This window comes from Lactuca sativa, chromosome 8 (assembly GCF_002870075.4).
Source record: "Lactuca sativa cultivar Salinas chromosome 8, Lsat_Salinas_v11, whole genome shotgun sequence".
NCBI classification, from domain to species: domain Eukaryota; kingdom Viridiplantae; phylum Streptophyta; class Magnoliopsida; order Asterales; family Asteraceae; genus Lactuca; species Lactuca sativa.
Window position 1 is genome coordinate 45,940,392 of NC_056630.2, and position 7,621 is coordinate 45,948,012.

A 7,621-nucleotide genomic window follows, 5' to 3' on the forward strand; every position below is an offset into this window, starting at 1 on the left:
CCAGTCATCTAGCGGAGTATAGATGACAACCATGGACTTTTCTAGACAGTCCAGTGGAACGTTAGCAGGCTCGTAACTTGTAGGTGTTTGTGAGCAATGTGTTGACTGGTGTACTCCATCCCCCTCATGGCTTCCTTACGGAGATTTATGGCCGAGGAATCCCCTTAGCAGTAGAGTCCACCCCGATGGTGATCCTTAGGCTAGGTCCCTTTTATTAGATGCTTTAGGGATGTAAAATGAGTATAACGGGAACGGGTAATCAGGGTTTGTTTGGTTTGATGAAACTAATAAACTTATTTATTGTGGGTTGAGAACCCTATATGTTCACTAGGCTCCCCGGACTGACCTACTCAGTTTATTGTATTACAGGTATTGGCAAAAGCATAGTTGGATGATCTGACGAAGGATTATGGATTTATAGGCCAGTAGAAAAATATATGGAATGTTGTAAAGGCCTATATTGTATTCAAGGCCAATTTTGTCTTATGGCTTATGATGTTTTGTTTATGCTTTTGATCTGTATCAATGATGACATCCCGAGTTTTGTAATATAATGAAAATACATTTCTTTAAGAAATGCTTTGATAAATTTTTATCATATTTTTGTTTTGGGAATAAATTCCGCAACACTTTTCTTTGAAATATTACTCTGATTTTATTATAAAAGCATAAACGAAAATCGGTCTTTTCTGGCCGTGAAATTGGGGATGTCACAGTGAATTAAACAGGATCTTGTCCAATGTATAATATTGCAGACTATGGATGTACAAATGGAATTCCTTGATTGCTTTAAAACATACATACATCCTGTGAAAGTATGTTGTTTGTAACACCCAAAGTTTTGAAGGCCAAGAAAGGAAAGAAAAACCCTAAGTTTAGGGGTCGACTCGGCGAGTCCGAGCGGGATCCGAGTCGAGGAGTAAGTGACCGACTCGGCAAGTCGGCCAAGTGGACTCGGCGAGTCTGGTCTGTGCGTGGAAAACCCTAAATTCGGGACTTGGAGCCTATATAAACGTCTTAATCTTCTTCCTAAAGCTCCTTACTCCCTCTTAAGCCCTGGATATCAAACCCTAGCCGCCATATCCTCTATTTGAACCATTTATTGCCTTTAAGAGTGCATTTAGCTTGGAGGAAGAAGAAGAATCTTGAGAGTGCAAGAAGGGGGCTGTAGATCCGGGATTGGGAAGACATTTCTGAGCTTTTGGAGGTATAAACTAGTTCCTGGACCCTTTTTGCATCTAGATTTATGTGTGGTTGTTGGGGCTCTTTAGCCATAATGATATTATGTTGAGTTAGGAGCCGGATCTGGAGTTGCTACTTCAGGTCCAAGTGTGTTATGAGCTGGGGAAGCATAAAGTATCAGCCCTTGAGTCGATTTTGAAGCCCCTTGGCCTTAAACCCTAGTTTATGGGGCTTTTTGCCTATATCTCCCTCTCTACACGTAAAGTTTGCAACTTTACGTGGGGGATAGGCTTGGGAAGGGTAGATCTGCAGTTTGGAGTCCATGCATGACTCGAAAGTCCTCTGCATGTATGTAGATCTGAATGGACTCGGCGAGTCCTTCGAGTGGACTCGACGAGTAGCTTGAAGATGAGGAGGAACTCGACGAGTGGGATGAAGATAGGCATGAACTCGGCGAGTTGAGTGAACAACTCGGTGAGTTGGATGAAGATTGCCGTGTGTTCGGCGAGTCTGTTCTTAGACTCGGTGAGTCAGGTCGCGTAGTCCCCAACCCCTTCGAGTTAAGACTCGAGTCAGCGAGTCGAGCATGGACTCAGTGAGTTGGTCAGGACAGGATTCGGGAATCTGTAGACTCGACGAGTCAGGGGCTGACTCGGCGAGTCAAGTTGCGATTGGAAGGACTTTGAGCATAAGAACTCGGCGAGTCAGTAAGTGGACTCGGCGAGTAGGGTTGACCTGGAAGGTTGACTTTGACCAAGACTTTGACTTTGACAAGAGTTGAGTTAGTTGACCTTTGAAGGTCAGTTAGACTAAGTGTTATGTTGATATTGGTAGCTCGGGGAGCTAGTGGAGCAGCAGTCCGGAGTCAGTGGTCAGGTAGCGGTCAAAGGAATTAGCATCAGCAGTTCAGCAGTATCAGGTGAGTTTCCCTTTGTATGAATGGGTCTACGGCCACAATGCCGGCCCATGTAGTTATGAGTAGAAGACCCATGGGTTAGCCCTAGGCCCAATATGCTAGTATGATGTTCGGGACGAGGTCCAATGATAGATGGCAGGTGCCCAAGGAATGGTTTATGTGATAGTTTATACTTGTTGTTTGTGTGATACTTGTATGTGCCTGGTAGGGAGGTGAGTGTGGGCGAGGTCCCGTATCTCACCAATAGCAGAGTGTGGATGGTGTTCCACATCTCAGTAGCAGCAGAGCAGGGGCGAGGCCCAAGTCAGGAAAGGAGTGAGTATGGGCTGGGCCCGTATCTCACTACCAGTAGGAGCGTGGACAGGGTTCCGTGACTCATCAGTAGCAGGTCAGGGGCGGTGCCCAGAGATAGGCGAGGCCTTAGGACAAGATCCGTTAGTATGTGTTTAGCTTATGTGAGATGTTTATGTGCTATTATATGTTAGTGGGCGAGGCCCTGTGATAGGCGAGGCCTACGTGAAACAGATTTGTATCCGAGCGGGGCTCGAAGCCAGGCGGGGCCTGGAGCGGCGGGGCCGTTGTAGCGGGCGAGTTTATGTGTCTTAAATCTCCATATAAAACCCATTTACGTTTGATCGTTTTAATTAGTGCACAATTACTCTCACCATTTATGAATACCAAATCCTTCATTGAGAAAAAAAGAGTATGTACAAGTGGTTCCTAGACAATCTCATGAACAAGACCAGTCTTGAGGATTTAAATGCCCAGGACGAGCCGGAAAAAAAGACCCTTAAGTCATAATGTGTAACAGATTAAATTATATAAACTAAAGTTTTTTTTAAACAATGATATCTAAATCAGATTATATGATTTTTGATAAACATAATCTGGTAATCTGATTTATGATTTTTGATAAACATAATATGATTTATTGATTGTTTGATACGTGGAACAAAAAGAAAAGGTATAAAACTTTTACCTTATGACATGTTTAAATGTTTTGGTCTTGGAATATCGCTAAGACTCAGAGTTTGACACCTTGATTATCATCGTCAGTTTGTAATCGTCAATCTCTAATCGACCGATTCATTGATTGATTATCACCGTGTAAATATTTTGGAATGTCACTTATGCCTTCTGGTGTATGGTGGCATGATAGATTAGTAATTGACTATCGCTTTGGGCCTGATCATATTCTGAATAATAATAAAAAATTGGACTCATAAAAAAATAGACCCTATGCACATGCCCACTTTCAAAACCAACCTTGCTCATGAATGACATTGCATGGAGAAATGGTAGTGGTGTTATTGGTGGATTAAGGTGTCTAAGCCCATAGCTAAATTAGTATATTCTTGTAATTAAAAGCAAAGTCCTTTTTGGGTTTCCCTCGTAACTAGAATTTGATTAGAATGAAATTTGTAGAGAGATGATAATTTATTAGTTTATCATGTGATTAATAAATTAATTATAAATTGTAACAGACGATTTATTAATATTATGTGACTAATATATTAATTAGAAATTGTAATAATTAATTAACATTATTCAAAATTAATTTGGAAATTAATTTTAGGTTAATTAGAATTAATTAAGAGTGCAAGGGTTGAGTTGCAACTGTTCAATAGTTGAACAAAGAAGAATTTCAGAACCTTCAACTATATAGATAGTTTTGAAGACCCTATTAGGGTTTCTAGAAACTTCCAAATGATAATTTTAAACCTAGATAATTACCTGATTTGAAAAATTATTATTATACATTCAAATTTAGGTTTTCTATGGTTTCCAAACAACTATAAATAGGGACATACCCATGAGTATTTTATGCTTGCCTGTGTACCCATAGAATTCTGAATTCTCTCATGATCCACCTCTCTCCTATCTTGTTTTCTAGTTGTAGAGTTTAGCTGTGAGCCACTAGAGGCATCATACTTTTGGTGATTGCCTTCTGAAGACTAAAAGGAAATGATTTAAAGAATTGTTTTCTATAACAATCTAAAAGTTATGTAACCCTAATTATAGTTATTTTGATTATGATCTAAGGTTCTAGTAATTCATTGTATGTTGCTTTCAATGCGTGAAGACATATAAGTACATTACTTTTGAAACCTATAAATTACATCAGTGGTATCAGAGCCTTGGTGTTACGATTAATTGTGCATGAGATGAATCGGAAAAATGAAGACGTGTCGCGCCTTTCTGTTTTCCGTTTTTCGTGCCCTTTATCTACCTAATCCGAATGTAGGTTGCCTTTTAGTGATTATCTAGTTTTTGAACTGTTAAAATCCAAATTTTAATATGTTAGATATGATTAAAACCCTAATTTAAAATACGAGGAGATAAATAAGGAAACCTAATTTTTAATTATAAGATAATTAAAATAAATTATTCTTTATATATTTTAATAATACGTTTAATTAAATGATTAATTAAAAGACAATGTTAAATCCATAATTGGTTTAAAGATTAAAAAATTAATATTTAAACCTTGTGTTTTAAAAGGTTTTAAAATACACCTTATATATATATATATATATATATATATATATATATATATATATATATATATATATATAATGTTTATTACTATATATATGACTAAAGTGAGTCGAATCAATAGCAATCCTCATAAAGGAAGTCACATCGTAAGAGAAGCATAAGGAAACGACTTATAAATGACCATTGAATGGGTGTCATTTTCATCCACCGTTTCTTTGTGTGGTGGAGGGTCGTTAATTGAATGGGTTCAATAGGAAATAATCACATTAAAAGTATAATGATATAAATTACTAGAACATTATCTTAAAATCTCACTCTAGTTACTTTAAGTGCAATATGAAATGTATGTTAATCCATGAAAATACACATTGTTTCTTTATGAGTTGTTAATGGAGCGTGTGTGGTTAACTGACACACAAATTTAGGACTATAAAGATGAAATGATGGCACAACTCGAAATTATCATTGTTGATAGAGCATATGTGGTTTACCGGCATGTAAAATTTAGATGATAAATAACCTTTAGGTTGTCAAGCAGGTTCATATGGTTATTCACATCTTAATTGTGATCATCGGCATCTCAGTCACAATTGGTAAGAGCATAATCTGAGATTAAACATGCAATTGATGTTTCAATGAAAATCTCAAGAGTTCTAGGAGTTTCATGTGATTGAACTTAGTGATTTGTTTCTACCTACCTAAAATAGTTTTGTGATATGACTAGGACATTCCTCTTCATATTACGAAATGAAAATATGGATCCTAGCCTTAATCTAAATTTTGAGTTAATAATAAAGGATTAAAATCAACTAACTTGAATTTTATTTTTTCCTACTTTTAGATGTCTAGTGAAGATAAAAATGGTCTTCCTTGTTCTTTTGGAAATCTTTTTCCTCGTTCTTCTGAATATTGTCTTCTATACTCAAATCAAGGTGAAATTGTATTCCCTTATTTGGTTAATGGTAGAACTGGACATCGTCCATCTTCAACTCTTCCACTTCTTCCTACTATGCCTCTCCCAACATCATGTTTCCCTTAAGTTAAAAGATACGAGACTACCCAAACCATATTGACATGTAAAGACTAAGATGGAGACTTTGTGTATGTGTGTATGTTCTGAAAATGAAATCGTACATGACAAGCTGAAAAGAATGGGTTTCGTATTCCTAAAGGAGCAAGTCAATACAAAAACATAAGCATAAAGAAATATTACAAGCCATACATTAATTAAACTAGTGGCCTGATACTCCTTGAATCCCTCAACAGAATGTATCTTTAATATCGCTACTTGTGATACGATAAACTGAGTAGGTCAGGTTGGGAAACATGGTGAGTACATATGGATTTCAATCCCACAATGTGATAATAATGTATATCTCAAATCTGCAAAACCAATTATTATTATTAACACACACACACACACATATATATATATATATATATATATATATATATATATATATATATATATATATATCATACCTCTGAAACAATTTATCCCATCCTGTCGGTTCCCACGTACAGATCCTATACAACTATCTTACAAGATATACCCTAAAGGATCAATATGAACAACAATTAGATTTTCAAATTATCCACAGTCTATCATACTTTGGAAGTAAGTTATGAGGTTAGACTGTCATGAATTGTTTTGTAGATTGTCTAAGTGTTTAGACATAACAAAGGTTTGTTGCAACGTTCATGAGTACTATTGAAATAAGATTTGAGTATTGGATTAAATCCATGCTCATGTGAATCACTTCATGGAATTTATCACGAGTGATTGTGAGACGATATCGTATAATCTTTAAACCGAGATATATGAGTTGTTGTTCACAAGTTGGTTGTGCATTGATAATGCGTAAACGCATCAGTAACTTGATGTTATAAAACATTTTGTTGTGTACGATTTAATGAGTAAATAGTACAAAACTTATAAATCAAAGTTTATCTGTTCCTTTTATCCTAAAAGGGTCAAGACAATATCTTGTGCCCCTCGATGATTTTGTCTTGACTTATGTGTGTCAGACTCAGTTAGGACTAAATTGATGTGTTCACATAAGTTCTATGTCAAAAAATCGGAAGTCGGGAAACAAACTATTGGACATTGAGAATGATTATGTTTCATGTCTTTGTCCACACGATATCTTGCAAAATGGAGGATTATATGACCCCTTATCTAAAGGACGCGTTATTGACTAGGTAAGAGTTCGACAACGACTTTTGAGAGCTACGATTGCTAATCAGATTCCAAAGTCATACTTGCAATTATAGTTATTAGACTTATCCAATTGGGAGGCTATTGGATTAGGTGCCTAAGTCCATAACTATAATTGGTATGTACTTGATTTGATAGTAGCATGGGCCTTTTGGGTTGCCTTTACACTGATGATTAAACAAGATGACTATTGAGGATAAATGTTGATTTTATTATTAAGAATAGTAAATTGGGGCATAAATATGATTTATTAATATATTATAAGAATAATATATTAATTATAAATCATATTATTAATTAGTATTTAATCAGAAATTAATTTAGAATTAATTTTGGGATTAAAAGGAACTGACTAAAAGTGCAGGGGTTGTTTTGTAATTATTTGAAAGTCCAGGCTTTGGGCCATTGGATCACCCTTAATAGGGATGGGCCGCAAATCCCTAGAAGGTTCTATGTATTTTCGTCCAAGGCCTAAGGTAAAGAGGTTTATGGACTTGCTTAGGCCCTAAGCTAAAGAATTAGGGGTTCCACCTTAAAACCCTAGCTAGCCTCAAGTATAAATAAACCCCTTTGACACTAGATTTCGTCCATACCTCGTAAAACAATTGGAGTGTCGATTTTTGGAGCAAGCTACCCTATCTCCTCTCTCATATTCATCCTTTCACCCTAGTGTGTTTGTGAGCCATTAGAGGTGCTACAATTGTGGTACTTGTTCTCAAGAGCAAAGGAACTTCAAGAATTAGTTGTTATTACTATATAGCAACAAAGATATGTAATCTAATCTTTCATATATGTATTTCGAAAAT